Source organism: Ischnura elegans, chromosome 5, assembly GCF_921293095.1.
Source record: "Ischnura elegans chromosome 5, ioIscEleg1.1, whole genome shotgun sequence".
In the NCBI taxonomy this organism is placed as follows: domain Eukaryota; kingdom Metazoa; phylum Arthropoda; class Insecta; order Odonata; family Coenagrionidae; genus Ischnura; species Ischnura elegans.
In genome coordinates, this window is record NC_060250.1 from 13,782,552 (window position 1) to 13,802,205 (window position 19,654).

At 36.9% G+C, this 19,654-nt stretch overlaps 1 long non-coding RNA gene across 1 annotated transcript in view; it reads right to left on the bottom strand.

Moving 5' to 3' along the window:
- Window positions 1–186: 186 nt before the first annotated feature.
- Window positions 187–19,654, bottom strand: part of LOC124159651 — a 29,658-nt gene continuing 10,190 nt past the window's right edge. Inside the window, exon 3 of the long non-coding RNA XR_006865005.1 lies at window positions 187–684. This is a non-coding gene — a long non-coding RNA (uncharacterized LOC124159651). The remainder of the gene's footprint in view (window positions 685–19,654) is intronic.

The following is a 19,654-nucleotide window of genomic DNA, read 5'->3' on the forward strand; positions in this document are numbered from 1 at the left end:
GCAATATAGTGTATAACCCAAAACACATCACAACCTCAAATACATACTCGAACACATCGCCATCCCTAATACGGTACCTTCAGGTATGTATTTTCGTGTTCCCTAAGCCGGCTTATTTTTGCATTTACCATAGGCCTATTTTGTGCATATATTTCTACCTTTGGTATTTTCGGCCCATTTTTAATTTTGGTGTAAATGTTTTTACCAAGTTTTTTGTGAACTTTCCGTTCACGAGAGCTCTCATTACGAGACTCAATTATTCATGAGTCCATACCATTTCACCTTATAGGGCCCTATTTTACCAAGTGTATAATTTCATTCCCATCTCATGAGAATGCATCGTCCCTCTTTGAACGCATTGACCAAAGGGAGACCTTATTTTACCTTTATACCTTGGTATATACCATGATCATGATCTTTTAATTGGATGAATCCTGTGGAGGAAAACACATAACATGCATGGAATATCAGGAATCACTCAATAATAAGAAAAAAATACCCTCGGTGATGGACAGCGTCCTGGCCATCACTGCAAACCCCAATTTGTTAGAAGGTCCATGTGCTGCAAACACGCCTTCAGTAATGCTAGATCCATCTTGCATATCATTCATTGTTAATTCTTCATTTTTTAGCACCTTTAATGCTTCAGATAATAGCACTAACAGACAATTTCCTTTGTTCTCCCTGGAATATATAAAAATAATAATTACATAGTAATTTAAAGTTTTAACATTTATTTGAAAAAGGAAATCACTATTCAAAATTATGACTAACTTAAGGTTATAAGCCAAATTATTATTGCCATAGCATACTACTGACTTATGTTTTCATATTTGTTACGTGCTCTCGTAATTCTGATTAAATTAATATGTATTTGATATAATAATTCAGTAATGCTTTAAAAATTGGAAATGCCGGGAAAATTAAGAACGTCTTCAACTTCCGATGGCATAAAACTTTCATTTGTTGACTCGCTAGTATTCAATTTTAAAATCCTTTTCTGGAGCGTGATACTGAAGCAACTATAATACAAGTGTATTGGCAGTAGATGTAAAAGATATCTAAAGGAAAAATAAGGTTATTTCTACGGTTTTTATAAAATTTAATACCGTTTTCTTTATCAAATATCATGTATTATCTACCTTTCAATTTGAACATAATTATTGAGAAGAACGTAATAACAGTGCCGAATAAAAATTACAAACTGAAATATTGTAAAATTGTGTCAAAAATAAGACACGAGTTGGGAAATAAATAGTGAATTTATTGATTAATGTTATCATAAAAGGACGGATTTGACGTATAATGATGATGTATTGTTGCTCCTGGATAATCTTTCGCGGTAAGTAAGTAAATTGCTGTTATTAATTTATGAGCAAACAATAACTTCAACACAATAAATTGGCCAATTAACTAATCTGATGATTCTCCTTTCGTGTAAAAATTGGCAAATGGAAACAAACTTTTTTTCTATAGAATCCTCCGTTAAATTATCTCTCGACATATTTTAGGTAAAATTTATGATATGCCAAGAAAAGAAATGAGACTTTCGAAATATGGTGCAATATAATATCGATGGAGATGCAATGAATAACAAAATAAACTAGTAAGTAACGAGAGTTGCTAAGAAGAGTTGGGTAAGAGGATTTATTAAATACCCCAAGAAGGAAGGACATCTTGATTGGCTTATTCATGAGACAGTTATTTCGTTGAAGACAATTTTTTAAAGGCAATTCGACGGAAAGGAAAGCAAAGGAGTAGAATGGGATAAGTTATTTAGGATTTAAATTAGGATCAATATATAAATAATAAAATGTTTTGCAGAGGGGAGTGGAGACCTGGTCAGACCCCTCAATCTTCGGATCGAGAGGTATGACCAGTAAACTTAAGATGATGATATTTAACTCATTTTTCAAAGCATAATTAGAGGTGCCTGATGAAGACTATGCAAAAGTAACAACTAGATCATGCCCTACAGAGGAATGTAAATATAATTATTCACTTCAGCTCTTGCGGAAATTTCGTCATAAGATTTCATTTTCCACGCGGATAACAAACATTGACGGCGTTAATAGTTAATCATTGAAGCTATTGGTCATATTACCGTGGTGTGCAGAAATTAATAGAACCACGGTTTTCAACTTAAACCCCAATATGTAAATTTTAAATTGAGACCCAAATAACCACACGGGATAAAGAACCGAAGTTTCAATTTTTACCGGAATTGGTTAACGCTGAATACTAATTTAAAATAAATTTTTAAATAAATGGGGATATATTTTTAGTCAAAGTAAATTACATGGGTATTTCCGAGACGACGCATTCGAGATACGATAATTATTGATAATTGTCAACAATAAAGATGAAAAAAATTAGGAATTGCAAAAAAATTAATTTTCATGCTATTTTTGGCTGAAACGAAATCTTAATTTAAAATATAAACTGAATAAAGTTGCTCAACGACAATTTTGTGCAGATGTGTGAGAATAAAAAATTGCATCAAAGGGAAATACGTATAGCCTATCTAAATAGCAACGGGTAACGCTCCGATAAAGCGCCGGTATGCATGAGAAAAGCCTTTTCTATGCAATGAAATAATAGTTACCACGAAAGTTAGGACAAAAAAAGGCTTCCACGCCTAAGACAAACACTAAAACTGAAGTAGTGTAAGACGTTTGCAAGGATATGTTTTAAGTAATAAAACAAGAAAAATTGAATAAAATCATATCATTCTAAGAGATTGGAACGCTATCGTCGGGAAAGGCTAAGATGGATGAGTAACTGGGAAATCTGGATTGGGAATATAAAAATGGAAGAGCAGAAAGGTTCCGGAATTTTCGCACAGAACACGAGTGGTTGCCAACGCACTGTTTAATATTCACGAGGGAAGATGCAAAATGCACTTGCAAAATTCCTGGCGAAAAACAAAATCACAACTAGTCTACATTTTAGTGGAGCAGAGGTTTTGGAACCAGCTGAAGGTTTGCAAAAGCTACTCTGGGGCAGACGTTCACGGTGATCATTGTTTAATGATTCAGAAAATCCATAACATACGGAAAGTAGAATGAATAATAGTGCCACAACATCAAAGGTCATTTCAAGGAGCAGTGGAAGACAAAGTAGTGTAATAAATAACTTAAAACTCAGTGGTAGGTACATTGAAATTTCATTTATTTTTCAACAGTCAGAATAGCTGCAAAATTATTAAAATGGTACCAGAGGAAAACGGAAAAGAAGTTCAGGGGAGAAGTGAAGCTGGCAAGAAAAAGACACCGACCACGGATTAAGTCTCAGACCTCATTGAAGAAAGAAGACCATGAAAACGATATAAGACCACTGTTACAACAATATGAGAATTTCGAATAAGGTTCATCGAAAAACCAGGAGAACTAGCAAAACATGCATGAAGAACACATTCCAAGACACACAGTATAACTTCTCCCATGGAAAAATCGGAATTTTCGATAGATTTGGGAGAAAACATATCAAGGAACGGTGTGCAAAATGCAAGGCCATCATTGGCAAGAATGAAACTTTCCAGATTGAAAACCAAAACTGAATTGAAACGATTGGAAATAATATATCGAAGAGTGATAAAACGTAAGTGAAAATTAGTGTAGAAGAAAATGGAGTAGAATAGAATGTGATGACAGCCAACTTCTTTAAAATCTCAATGAGACAAGAATGAGCAATTTTGCCCGGAAACTTTCATGGGTACATCGAAAAAGGCCATATAAAAAATGCTAACTTTATTTTCGTTTAGAAATTTTTCATGTAATTATATAAGTAATTATATTTTTGCAGAACACTTATTTTTGTGAGTTTTATTCTTGCTGAATAATCATTTTATTTTTATTTTATATACCATTTTTGTTTTTCTAAAAGGAAAATTCTGTGGTATAGTATATTGTTTGTTAAGTTAACTTAAATACAGTAAATTATATAGATTCGGTTAAATTCGTGCCAGCATCCGCGGTTATACAATTGAGTCAAAAGTTTATTATTGGGTAGTAGTACTTATTTAAATTTTTATTATTGATCAAAATTTTAGGTGAAATTTATATTTTCTTATAAATAATATATATTCATGATTCTACGAAATTTAGATCATAGGAAAGGATTAGATACCCTTTTATGCTAAACGTTAATATTGTACCTGGATAGTATTAGTTAAGTTCTTGAAACCCAAAGAATTTGGCGGTATTTCAGTCTTTTCAGAGGAACCTGTTTTGTAATCGATAATACACGCTTTTATTTACTTATGTCTGTGTTCAGTTTAAATTAATCTCTAACAAACAGAAAGAGAGAAGGCTTCAGAACTCAATGTCCATGGAGAAAGAATAAGTATATTTCCCTTTTGTGCCGACAATCCATTCATGGCCGAGGAAAAAAGGCTTGATAAAGATTCTGATCAAAATTAAAAGGAGAATAGGGAGATACAATCTAAAAATCAATAAAAAATCTAAGACATGGAGCAAAGCAGAGGAGACCAGGAATAATGTTAGCCTAGGGAAAAAAAGCTCGAAGAGATGAAAGAGTTCTGAAAACCATAATTTTGAGTTATTAGCGATGAACAAAGTTAACAAAAATATTATTTAATTTAATAAATGCGAATAAGGAAGTCCTCGTAAAGAAGAACCTACTCACAGCTAAGAATACAAGTAGATAGAAGTAAGGAAAAAACTCATCAAATGATATGGAGCATATTCCTTTATGGGAGTGAGTCACGGACGACGGCAGCAAGACAAAAGTCAACACTGGGAGCATTTGTAATGTTGTGATACCGAATAATGATAAAGATAAAATGAATCGACCGAGCAAGTGATGAGGAAATACTATTAAGTAAGGAAAACTATATGCATTCCAAAAACGCTAAGAAGACGACAGAATAATTTAAACGGTCACATCATGAGGCAATATGTTCTTATGAAGACCATTGTGGAGGGACAATTTGAGGGGATGAAAGACAAAGGACTGCCCCGAATTAGTTGTTCACTACAATCTTATTGTAATAATAAATAATTTCCTTTTTCGTGTATTTTAGTTTTAACTTAAACCTTATATCAAACACAATATTCCGACATCTATATATATCGTCCATTTGTGTCTGTTAAAGAGTGGGGCTTCGAACTTCATCTCAGCAAATGAACCGCGGTACTATAGTGTGGTTTCCTATTATTTTTTTATTGCCAAAATCGAAAGATTATTACTCCTGGAGTACGCATTTCACGCTCTTAGATTTTTCAACGACGATATCTATTTTTCGCGCTTAAACGAAAAGTGAAAAATTTCATGCGCGCGAAAACGCGACGGTTAAGTAGGAATGATGGAAATAGTCCGTGTGACATATTTCTGGTTCCCGCTGCCGCCCTGTGAGGTGACCTTGAGGCGAGGCTTGAGCGCTGAAACGACGCAGGCTGCTAGCAGGTAGCAGAGAACCCTGCTAGCGTGAAGCGCTTGGCTTATAAGATTATTAATACCTTATGAAACTAAAGACACTTTTCGACCATTGGCAGTTTTAATAGATGATTACTCAAACGTGTTTCCATGAATTCTTTGCCTCATGCATGGATTGGAAATCTCAGACAATGTAGAACTCCTATCTTCTCGTATAGAAACTAGGTCCCTGTGACGTCACGTGGAGTCGCATCGCATGGGCGCTAATCTGGCCTTTTCCAAATCAGGTCACAAATTGACCATTGCCATTCGTCTAAACCGGTATTCCAAAACCAAATAATTTGTATATTATGAATACACTAATGGTGGGTAAAGGAATCGCAATCAATGCCTTTCGTTTTCTTTGACGAAGGAAACTACCCGATTATAGAACGTTCTTCACTATACACAAAGAACCCACTGTCCTAGCCCTAGTCAAGTTATTTTAGAGCTAAACTATCACAGGTATTGTGGTCAATTATTGCAATCGGAAAAAATTACATCTGGAATCTATCAGTTCTATAGAACATTTCCCTAATCTTATGCGTGTTGTCGTTTCGGACATCTACATCTGCATAACACCCCACAACCCGCATCAATAGGCGTATGGCCGGGGGTGTTAGGACACCAGACGTCTCCATATAAAAAGGAAGTGCTCCAACGAAATCACGCCTAATACTTATGAAAGTCCTTTGTCGTGAGGGGGAAAAACGAATTCTCATACCTATCCGTTCGGCAAAGTATCTCTCTTAATTTTATAGTTACAGTAGGACATGGAAATGTATTTGGATTCTTATATGATGTTCTCCGTGTCACTCTCAAAGATAACCATTCTCAGTTGGTCAAGCCAAGCGCGCAGCCTCCGAGTCTCTTGCGGCTCCCAGCCTAATTCACTTAACATATATGTAACACCTTCAGGGTGGTGTTTCAGAGTCTCATCGGATTGGCGGCATCGGAAACGGATTTAGTCCGAGTCGACCGGGAACCTATCCTACCAGTGGCGTAACTATGGGGGGGGGGTAAGGGAATGTATCCCCCCCCCCAAAGCCTCTGAGAAATCAAAAAATTATATGAAAACCTTGTCTGAATTTGATATATAATAACTGCATCTGCTATAAGTTAAATTATAAGTGCAAAAATGATGTAAAATGCATATTCAGGAATGTTATTTTTCAAATTTTTTCCAGAAATCCCCATTTCCTAGGGGGGGGGGTAGTCCCCACTTACACCCCCCCCCCCCCCCCCCCCCCCCCCCCCAAAGCATATTCCTATTTACGCCACTGTATCCTACGCTCGTCTTCCGTGCGTTTCACACACACAATCGGAAAGCGTTCCGCTTTTGGTATGACGTCAATAATATTCCCAAACGGAAACGACAAAACGTCACAATTTTCAAGAGACAAGTAAGCAGCGAAAACAACCTCCCGCCAGGTATGACACTTCACAATGGAGACGAAAGGTATACACGGGTATGCATAAGTGCTAATTGAAACATTGTAACATAATTGACGTTATTGCGGGGTTAAATTATTCTAGAATTGTCCGTTTGTAGTTTTTTTTAATGTAATCTCCTATCGGTTAGTGAAAATTACGGGAAGAAGGGTAAATTTTAAACGAATCTGTTACTTCATTCAAGTGAGAGCACATTTGATTGTTAAGGTCATGTATCGTAAGAATTAAAATGCAGGTAGTGGTAAGACCCATCCTTCCTTGCAGCAACAAATACTCATCATTATTCACTCAATGGTCTATTGAAACTATCATTTTTTCTTTGTTTATCTCATTTCAATGTGTATTTTGGCCGTCTTCAATGATGTGGCCTTCATGATATGCTGTCAACACCTAAAAAAAATTTCGTGGTAGTGGAAGTATGTTGGAAGGGAATACAGTGATTAAATTAGGTTGAATGTAGTCGATTATTATCAATGGCTCGACTTATGTAGGTCAAAATAACGGAAAAGGTGGTTACATTGTTTTCTGTTTTGCACGTACACGGTTATTTTTATAACACCAATTAATTAGGCACTAAAATGACACTCACTCACCACTGTTGTCCCTTTTCATATACGTATCTTCTAACTAGTATTTCATTGTACAAAAATTCCACGGAGAAAAAATCATTGGCCTTGAGCGGGTTTCGAACTCGAGAGCGTCGATTTTCGGCCTTTCTTTAGTCAGTAGAGCAATCTTAGATTCTTATCAATCTGCGGAAAAATAATGGACTATACCTAACAAGATGATGTGAGGGTGACTCCGTAAAGTTATCACCGTGGCTATTCCTGGTGTGCTTAAAATAATATTTCATATTGAAACGAATATTTTTGAAGTACAATATGGAATCAACCGAATAATGTACACAACCGCGTCTAATTGTTCAATGCAACTACGATGCCAAGTCTAGCACACAATCGTAACAAACTAGACAAATTGTTATACTTCCAAACCCAAGGACTCGTTTCCAATACGTTATGCTACTACCTACATATTTATAAGTCATTACGCCACGCATTCCAACTTGTTTCGCCTTCTTTTTGCTAAATTACTCGTCCAAATAACATGTCAAGCAAACTTACGCCGACAGTGATATACAGTATCCGCATATATTGAATAATTTATGCGATAAATAAATTCACTTACACCTATATTACTCTAGCAGAACATCCACATACATGAGCACTCATGAAATAAAGTGGTATTATTTTATTAGATCCAAATAATTAATAAAAACCACATCATAACGTATCACCCTACGCTACCGGAATGACTTTCCGACACCTCCAGCCCGTTCGACTTCTGTCCTATCAGAAAACCTGCCTTGAGCCGATAGGAAGCAGTCTGAAACGCACGGATTGTCTTGCCGATAGTGAGTGACGTAGAATCCATGCCATGTTTCCCGATCCGCTCGGAACGGGTGACTCTGAAACACCCTCCTGAACACCCGTAGCACTCCTTTACGATTCACGCAGCTTTTATATGTATACCTATTTTATTATGATCACGGATCAAGTCTTTCTGCGCCGTATCCCTCATACTCGCTGTACATTCAATGTGTGGCCAGATTGGAGTGCACAACAGCACCTCTCTTTTACTTTCTCGTGCGAACATCTTCCCATTATACGCTCGACGAATCCTAACTTCTTCAGCGCTCAGCCTCAAATATTTCTTATGTGTGCTCCCCATGAAAAGTTCGAAGTTATAGAAACTCCTAGATACTTCACTTCATCTGTCTCGTTTATGATTACACTATCTTTAGCACTTATATGGGGATAGTTTGATGACCTCTGCAAGAAATATACCGTCATGCATTTGCTCAGATTTAGTTCGGGTCCCCACACATGAACGTTGTTTAAATCCAATGATAGTATTTCAAAGAATGAGTGATCACTAATTTCGCAATATATGACAGCGTCGTCTGCCAATTAACGTATTTTACTGCTAATTGGAGACCATAGGTATTTTTTGTATGATATGTAAAAAGGGGGACCGATTACGCTTCCTTGTGGGACACCTTGTCACTTCACCTACATCAGATCTAATTCCGTCGAGAACAAATATTTGCTTACGATCACTCAAAAAGTCGCGTATCCGGTTACCTACTTTTTCGTTTAGTCTTTCTGCGTGAAGGCTTTCTAAAAATCTAAAAATATTGCACCGAAATGTCTTTTCGCTTCAACAAATTTAAGTGCGTCGAGGCATAGGTATTTCCAAATAATTAAGCATAGCAATTTTTCATCATCATCATTTATCATGAAATTTTTTTCCTTGGTAAACTTTGTAGAACAACTTAGCGTGATACCATACGCGTAAAAGCGGTAATTGGGGGACTCACTAATTTTTTAAAAGTGAAAGTGCGACAAAAACACTGAGGGAGCGTATAAATCATTTAATTGATACAAAATATTTTCGAAAATTTTCAAAGAAAGGACGTCAAACCGATAAATGACCCGCAAACTCATTTTGACCTCTGTGAAGTAGTTATTAATGCGCCTATTCTTTTTATTCTATGGGTGTATCAATGACTGCTTCCAAATTGAATCAAACTTTTGAGATCAACGTTCTAGGCCGTTAGTTCGTCGTAAATATAACTCTGTCTTATCTGATTTGGTGGTATTCCATGCATAGGCGATTTTAAAGGGGGAATGTTTTTTCATGGGGGTACGTGCCCCCCCAGACGCTTAAAAATGGACAAAATATTTTATATGGTTATCATTACGTTTTGCGTGTAACGGAGCCTTAATCATTTCATTTTGTATCAATAGCTTTTTATATTAAAATAAAAAGAATATTTCGTAAAGTAGTTTTTGTATCTTGTTTTTATCTCAAGTATGAAAAAATCGTTTGCCTGTCAGATCCTTGTGCCCCGCCACCCAGAAAACAATCCGCCCCTGCTTCCATGTCACACAGTTGAGGACAAATAATAAATTCCACAGTTCTACTCAAAAGGCATGAAACACGGCTCCGGTTACAACTAATCGCAATATCAGGTGCACTTACGATATTTCCACGCTCTTCAATGACCTTTATCCTCAAAATTTTCTGAAGTGCAAATTTATAATATTTGAGGCACAGGAAAACCTGAAAACGACATACCGACACTATATTCTTTGAGATCAAGGTAATAGCAATAAGTTCAAGTTTCTCTGGCCACCACACGAAATTAATTATTAAAGCTTAAATTGGACATCAATATTTTTCGTAATATGAATAATATCGGCTTTGAGTTGCTTTAAAATTACAGTAAGTATATTAAGTGATTCCAATGTAATCACTCGGGAAACTATAATTGGAAATAAATTATCGAGCGGGACATTGGCATACTGAATTGATAATAGACAACCAATTTCTTTGAGTCTATGAGGTGGCTCAAAAGTTTACTTTCACATCGCTTAGACGAACACTTAGCAGTTTTCCCTTGAACTTCAGCAGGAAGTGTATGCAGCTAATCGTTATAGGCGCTGACGCGGGGCTGGACGACGCGGAGAAGATAGTCAAAATTCACTTCACAGTCAACTACCCAAATAGTTTCGTAAGATTTCAACAAAACGTATTCAGTATCCATGCATACATAAGAATTTAGTAGCCATGCTACATCCTCTGAACCACGTACTATGTTTTATGAAACTTAGATATCTGAAAAATGTCCACAATGTGTGTGTGCAGCATCAAATCATCCGTCACTGAGGAGACTTGAACTGTGGAACTTCTGGTTCGTTGCATGATGATTTACCCACTAAACCACCGGAGCGATTGTTTCCTTGGGTAGTTTTAATTCCCAAAACGTCTGTTGTGTTCACAGATATCCCGAGGAGTGTAAGCTTCATTCTTGGAGAGACGAGAGCGAAGCATATTTAAGGAGAATATGTGGAAGTATTCGTAGTTAGTTGTCTTATACGCGTTTTCATTATGCAATGGATATGATTAATATCTACGGCATTAGGGGAATATAGTTTTTTAATTTCCGTTTGTATGAGAGCCTTACGAGGACAAAATTTTAGAAGACGGACGTCTTCAAGGATTCCTGAGCTGGCCGCTTTCAGACGACAATGAGGTTGGCGTTAATTTTTACGCCTCTGTACTATGGGGGAAAAAAGTATCCCAACAAAGGTGGGGTGCCACTGTGGGTCAACGGGATAGTGGGTTTCCTTTCCAGTGGGTAGTTATTCTCTGGTCAGCGAGGGAAATTCAAACAAGGCAAACCAATTTCTTTTTTCGTCGTCCAAATACGCGACCGACCACTGTCTCCCGCAACCTACAGCATGACTCGCGATGAACTCCGTAGAATTGAGGCGCATTCGACGACATCATGTGCGCACGTTGGGAACGCACCTCTGAATTTTCCTTCGCATATCTCAACGAAACGACAAAAAACACTACGGGCCATAGCAAGCTTTCCCTTGAGATAAACAAGACAGTCAACGCGCAGATTCGATGGGCTACGTAATTGAATGCAGCTGATTTTGAAGAAGTTTAAGCTTTTCTGGAAGGACTGACGAGCACATCGCCAGAACGCATTTTTCTTTGGATCGAGAAGGATATGCTCCTATGTTGCTTTGAGATGTCGTTGTAAACAGGTGAGAGGGGGAAAAGCAGTCGGCTTGTTGGAGGCAGTAGCGGTAGCTAGCTTTACAGCAGCGGAAACATAGCGAAGGATGAATAGAAATAGAAGCACTGTGTTCTACTGTGAGAAACGCAACAAGGAGGGTAATGAAGCATTACAAAATCGAAGAAGAGTTGTTCAATGTACACCTGGGTACACAATCGGAAATGTTGATGCTAATGTATAATACATGGAAGTGCTGCCGAGATTTCGAATGTAATAAAAGAAGAGATATTGTCCCAAGTGAAGCGTGAATTCATTGGATTATGTTTTTTATGCCTTTTTTGTCCACAATAATTTAGATATTTTCTAAGGCCCTTAAATATTGCCAAAAGTAATTTGACAGCAATAAACGTCATGAATTGTTTCAATTTAAAAAAATTGGTTTGCAAAGCAATTGAAAAGAAAGCCATGTATTAAACCAAAGAAAAATAAAGTTTTTTGTTTGCTTTGGCCACAGGCTAAGAAAAAATAAAATGTCATTTTTTTACGATTTATGAGATTTACTTCGGAAAATTGTTTTTCGTCATTTAAATTTGTAGCAGAAATAAGTAGGATATATTTTCAATCGCTATTGACGTAATAAAACATTTTAAAGTGATGATTGCTTAGGTGTTTAGAGAAATTCATGATGCTCAAAATCGCTCCTCGCCATTGCTGCCTTGCAGATTACGTCTAGCGAATATTCATGCCGTAAATTTTCAGAGACGAGGAAATGAGGAAGTGGAGGTTGGCTTAAAATGAATTTGAGAACGAATTCCAGAGTAGTTGCGAAGAAGAAAAGGAAAGAAGGGTTAGAGGGCGATAGCGGAAAAAGAAAGGCAAAACAGATAAGGATATCGAATGCGTCAACATTCTGGTGAGCAGTACGAAATACATTCGACCCTCGGTGCGGGGCAGGCAAGTTTACCGTCACGACCTTGGTGGCTGAAAAAAGACCGTATCTGAATTTCCTTCGTCTCGTTCCAAAGAGGGAATCGCCATTAGAGAGGGATTCCATTCTCCTACGAAGCGATGATGGCGGCACAAACTCTGTTTGGATACTTTTTTCCGCCACACTACGTCCACAGAGAATATTAAAATTTTCATGAGAGGATTTCCCAGTCGGTCCACAAAAGTGTTTTTACTCACCGCGCATTTCATAGGGCTTACACAAGTCGCCGCTCGTGTTACTAACGGGCAAAGCGATCCTAAAATCACGGAGGAGTAAGTTATAACAGGGGCTGTTGACATAAATTCATAGTCGTAAAGATATTATCTATCAAATTCCACTTCACAGTCCCAATGATTTCGACACTTTCGCAAAAAGTGAAATTTGCTCTCCTAATAGCATTGACTGTGATGATGTCTGAGATTATATTAATAACAGGGATGGGATACGGAATAAAATCGATGAAACCGATATCTTTTGTATAAATTTGATGTTAGACCTCTTAGCATTAAGCCATCCTATGTTGATAAAACAAATCGATATTATTGCCAGTATTAGTGATGACAGAGTAATTTTTGCAACGTTACAAATTGATGCAGTGTCAGCTGTAAAACCAAAGCGCTATATTTAATTATTAGATAAATGCATCTACATTAAATTTGGCGAGATGCTTAATGACTCCTACACAAAATTCGTGGCTAAAACAGAGGATAAAAGAACAGATGTAACATGGAAACAGTTAGAAATTCTGTGCCAAGGAATCAACTAACATATTCCGCAAAAACTGAAAGGTTATAATGAAGAACCACGCTGGTACAACAACGATGTGAGAAGGCACCTTAGGAAAGAAGGAATACCATACAACTTTTACAAAAAGTGCATCAAGTCAGGTAATAAATCGAAGGAATTTGAAGCAATAGAAAGCTACGCTGCACGTATAGTTAGAACTATCGAATTCTGATGAGATTTATCAAACTTTTCGATTAATATGGCTCATCGAAAAATTTAGCAACAATTACCAAACCAGTTTCATAAATTCTATCAAATGTTACCGAACTGACCACAGTAGTTTGATAAAAATTACCAAAATCAAAAGGATAATAAAACCGACGTAGCGTGCACATATGAAAGATTTTCCACCCAGAAAAACATTTTTCTGATTAAAAATCATAAATTAAAAGTACACCGTAAGTTTATGCAAAATAAATACAAAAAGATGGAGAAAAATACGCCTGCACAAAGCATGCGTCGGCACCCCGCATGGTAAAAACGAACTCTAACAACTAGGCTGTATCGGTTGCTATAATAACATCTTACACAAAAGTCGTAATATACTACTATAGGGTTGTTCACCATATTTTTATTATTTAAGAAATCGAAAGATCGTGCTTCAGAAGGAGCAATGACAATAATATTATGCTATTTTCTTAATTGTACATGTTTAGAGAAGGCTTTAAACAGTGACAAATTTTACGTTACGCCAAAAAGCCCTACTTCCATCTTGAATTGATGTGTGACGTCACAAGCCTGTAGATGCCCTACTGCAGTGTTGTTTAAGTGGCTCAGCAGGGTTATTCCACTTTTTTTCAAGATCTCCAGCGTCTGCCGCCAGATCAGTGTTTAAAGAAAATCCAAATTTATCCTTTAATAAGAGTAATAATAAGCAAAATTACCCTTACTTGTACATATTTATTGCTCATCATATCATAAATAGCACTACAACGTACACATTTCACGAGTTGTCTTTTTGATACGAATTATTCGAATATATTCCGAATCAACTGATTCAATGAAAAACTTGACTCACAATAAATATAAAACATGATAATCGGTTTTCCAATCACTATGCACACGCTAAAAGAATTTGCACTCCTTGAAGTTCGAAAGATTCTCCACACCTCACTTCTCACTCATCACTAACGACTTAGAATCAGTTTACGTTATTTCACATTGACATTTCGAGGACAATGAAATGAATAGGCTGAAACAAATAGCTAAACCGGTTATTGTAACATCAAAAAACTTCGAATTTCACTATTACTCTTACCCGTACTCTTACCGTAACCAAAATATGACCAAAACAAAAACAAACAACAGCGCAACGAAATTCGTGAAGTGTAAACACTCGTGAATGCTCAAAATGAATAGGTAATAAAATCAAACGGAACTTAGAAGCGAACAAACGATTGAAAATTAATATGCGTTCGATGTATCCCTAAAGCACAACTAGCTCAAATATGAAAAATATCCCCTAGGCAATAGTTAGATACCTTAGATCGAAATGTATAGGGTTGATTGAACTAGCATGGAAGAAATAAATAATTTCGTCGAAGCAGTTACATTCACAACTCACTTCACTCTTTACTTCATCGTCTATATGCAATCATTCACTTAGGGGTACATTAAGGGCACAAATTGTGTTCACTTGCACTAGAAGCACAATGAAAGTTCACTGCACGTAGTTTCCTAGCAAATGCAGCAATACAAAACTTTCAATTCCTGTCAACGCTACATACATTGCCTGCCTAACTTGAAGAAAGGATTTCATGTCGCCTTGATCCATCCGGAAGCTTCATGCACAACATAGGCCATTTCAAAATAAGGAATAACCTTGGCAAATGTCCAGTCGGCATGCAGAGTACTCAGCTTGGCATCGAGCGATCGAGGGTACAGGCCAGCCGTACAGGCTTGTGTCGTCATCACCTCTATTTCAAGATGGCCGACCGTTTTTGGCGGCGTTTAAAATTGTTCGAATTTTGATTGCTAATAATTCCATCATTACTTTTTCAACGCATCTGTCATTCATCCCAATCAAAATGAAATTACATCAGAAGTGATATACATTCGTTTTTTTAGACCGTTTTGATAGGCTTGAACAACCCTATTGTAAATAATCAACCTTTGTTTTGAAATGTGAATAAGGTGTGACTACAGTTTCCGTTTGTAATCTTAAGCCGAATACTTGATGCACACAATTGCATTACGTAGGTATTCCTTATCAATATCTATTGCAGATACGCAAAAAAACTTTATTTGCACGCTTTTTACATCGATGTAGAGAGGACTTTAACGTGCTGGGTGATATCCTTAGCACGGATTGGGTCTAGTATGACGACTTTTATCACATGTTATTAAACATGATCGCGAATGATTATACCTCATGAATACCTCGAATTAACGTTTTAATGTGTCGAAATACACAAACATCTCCTTACAGCTTTAATATCCATGATAATACGCTTTTCAATCATTGTCTTTGATGCACCAACTTACGGATAACATTGCAATTCATAGCATAAATAAACAAAAAAAATGAACGCAACCAAAATTAAAACGTTATCGCCATCACAAATAATGAAAACAAAATCATTTCTACCAGCCTACCTATTATGCAAGGCATGATTAAGAATCTTTCAACTGTAAATGTGTATTGGTATAAACAAAAGAGGAACTACTGACCGTTCGATAGATTAAAAAACAGTTACTAAATTCTATCAAACCAAATTTGCATAACAATGTAGAAATTGATAATATTTACAAAACAAGCAGGAACATTCGTAAAATTAATCATAACTTCGATAAAAGTTACCAAACCCTGAATAGTGCTGAATTAAGTAAGTTATTTTTACCAAACTCTTTCGTGCAATTGACCAAATTATGAAATATCAAAATGTTTGATGAAATATATCAAGAGCGTTTAGTAAAATAAGTCAAGCACTTAATAATTTACATTAAATTTTAAGTAGGTATATTTAACATAAATACTCCCTATCACACCAGTTTGATAGTTTTAATCAAATCTTTTTTTCCATGTGCACAACGATCAATAAACAAGAAAGCAATGCGAAATGAAATTCGAAATTCCAAGAAAAAAGTACCTACTCGAAACACTTCTTAGAAATTCTACGCCAAGGAATCAACGAACATATACCGCAAAATATGAAATGTGATATTAAGGAACCTCGCTGGTAAAACAACGATGTCAGAAGGGAACTAAGGAAGCAGAGAAAACTATACAACTTGTGCAGAAAGTCCATTACGACACGTAATAAATCGAAGGAACTTAAAGCTAAAGAAAGTTACGCTGCACAACGCTCAATAATCAAGAAATCAATGCTAACTGCAATGCTAAAGGTTAAGAAAAAAGTACTCAGTGAATTACTCGATGAAAATCCGAAATCCTTGTGGTCGTGCTCTATTGAACCGTAGATTCGTTATTTGATAAAGATGGTAAACTTGTCACCGAAAATATTGACAAATCTAACACTTTAAATTCCCACTTCGAATGCATACACTACTGACGATACTCAATTCAATTTAGACATCCCATATACTGAGGAATCGATGGAAGAAATATCTATTCAACGTGATGGGATAACTAAACAACTACAATCGATTAAGAATGGTAAATCTCCGGGTCCGGAGGGAATACCCGCGCAGGCCCTCAAGGAGTTAGCTCCACAGATCGCGCCCTACTTAGAGATAATATATTCCAGAAGTCACTCTCCGAAGGGAAGTTACCGCCAGACTGGAAAATTGCAAGCGTTACACCCATATTAAAAAAGGGAAACAGACATGACCCAGACACTACCGTCCGATTTCATAAACATCGATTATATGCAAGATACTTGAGCATATCGTCGTTAGCAATATCATGACTTTCTTGGACAGACGTAACTTCCCCCATGGCTGTCAGCACGGATCCCGAAAAGGTATATCATGCGAAACACTGCTTGGGCTCTTTATACACGACGTTCTTAAATCTGGTGAATCGAAAAGACAAGTTGACGCACTATTTCTATATTTTAAGAAAGCTTTCGACATGGTACCTCACAACAAACTTTTACACAAATTACAGTCATGCGGATTAAACGAAACAGTTGCAAACTGGATACGCGACTTTCTCAGAGATCGTAAACAAAAAGTAGTTCCTGACGGAATTAACTCTGATGTTGTAAATGTTACATCTGGTGTTCCACAAGAAAGCGTAATCGGCCCCCTGTTGTACATTATATACATTAATGATCTCTGCTCCCGCATTAGCAGAAAAATACGTTTATTTGCTGACGACGCTGTAATCTATCGCGAAATTAGTGATCACTCTGACTACGAAATTCTATCATCGGATTTAAGCAGCGTTCATTTGTGGAGCCAAGAGTGGGGTCTTGAACCTTAATCTGAGCAAATGCATGTCGGTACATTTTTTGCAGAGTTCATCCAACTATAACCATGCTTATGTTGTGAATGGTATTAAAATACAGGCAACAGATGAAGTGAAGTACCTGGGAGTAACTATAACCTCGAACCTCTCGTGGGGAACAAATATAAGGGATTTTTGCGGCATAGCCCCGAAGATGTTAGGATTCGTCAAGCGTATTCTGGGAAGATTTTCGGATGAGAAAGTAAAGGAAAGGTGCTATTTCGCTATCGTCCGACCGTACCTTGAATATGCAGCGAGCGTATGGGATCCGGTGCAGAACGACTTAATCGAACTGAATAAAATACAAAGGAAGGCTGCGCGTTTCGTCAAACACTGCTACGGGCGTACAGACAGTGTTACCCAGATGTAAAGCGAATTAGGCTGGGAGCCGTTGGAGACTCGAAGGCTGCGCGCTAGGCTTAGATTGCTTGAACAATTGAAAATGGATACCTTTAAGAGCGACACAGAGAACATAATATTAGAACCACACTATATTTCCAGGTCCGATAGAAGCGATGAATTTAGAGAAATGTTTTGCCGAACGGATAGATATGGGAATTCGTTTTTCCCCCGAACAATAAAGGACTTTAATAAACGCTAGTCCCAACCTCGTTAGAGTCCTTCATTTTTTTTAATAGCTGTAAACGGCTTGTGACCTAACACCCCCTGCCACACGCCTTTTAGGCGGCTAGCGGGGTATTATGTAGATGTAGATATTGTAACGGTAAAAGTTTACATACCAACGTAATACAATGAAAATGAAGTGGTAGATGACGTAAGCGATGAAATCGTGGGAGAAATCAAACAGGTTAGAGCGTAAGAAAATCGTATTGTTTTATGGAATTAGAATTGTAGGAGAATGTAAGATTAACGGGAAATTATGGATCAATAAAACGAAATGAATGAGGAGAAATGCTCCTAGAATTCTGCACAGAACATAAGTAAGTGATTGCCAACCCACCAAAACTCAAGAGTGTGAAAACGGAAGGACAAAAGTACTACTCCATGAGAATAATGAACGAGATTTGTCGATAAACGAGGAAAGCTAGATAAACATGGATGAAGAACTATTGCGATGAAAATGAAAATAACCTCCCCATGGAAAAGTGGAAGCTGCCTACAGAATTCTGAGGAACCATTTCAAGGTGAAATGCAAGTTTGTAAGGGGCACGAAATAATATGTGCTGATTGTAATAGAAGACCGAACTTTGAGATGGAAAGAATACCTGGAAGAGTGATACAAAGGAAGAAAAAATGATCGAAGAAGAATGCGGTACAAAAAAGAATGAAATGAGAGCTAGCATCTTATGATAGGAACTCGATGCAGCGATGGAAGACCTGAGAAAGGATAATGCTTCATAAATGGACGGTATTCCTGCAGAGCTAATTAAAAATCCAAAAAAATAAGACATTATACCAGCTCCATAAAGCATATGCAAAATATACACATCAGGATATATACAAAGTGCCATCGAGAAGAACATCATTATTCCTCTTCCAAAAAAATAAGGGAGCAGATTACTTTGTGTGAACATCAAAATAATGAAATATTCGTTAAAGATATCGAAGAGAATCATTTACAGGAGAATAGAACGAAGACCAGAATAATTCCTAGAAGTGGACCAAGTCGGATTCAATTAATTAGACTGATAATAAACTAAAGAAATAAAAGAACAAACCAAAGTTCATAGAATTTGTCGGCTTAGAGAGGGTTTCCGACATGATGAATTGCAATTTAATTATCATTGTTCTCAAAGAAATGTTTTTTTTCGTACAATGATCGAAGAATTCCCCACAGCCTATTTAAAGGCCTAGTATCCGTGATGAAATGTGAACCAAACCGTGCAGAACATAAATAGCGAAAGGAACGATAAAGTTGCGAACTTTTTCCCGAAATTGTTCATGTTAAATCGAGAAAAAAACCAAATAAATCATAGAGAAGGCTACAGGAGAAGACATCCGTGACGAAAGAATTAGCATGAATTAGCGA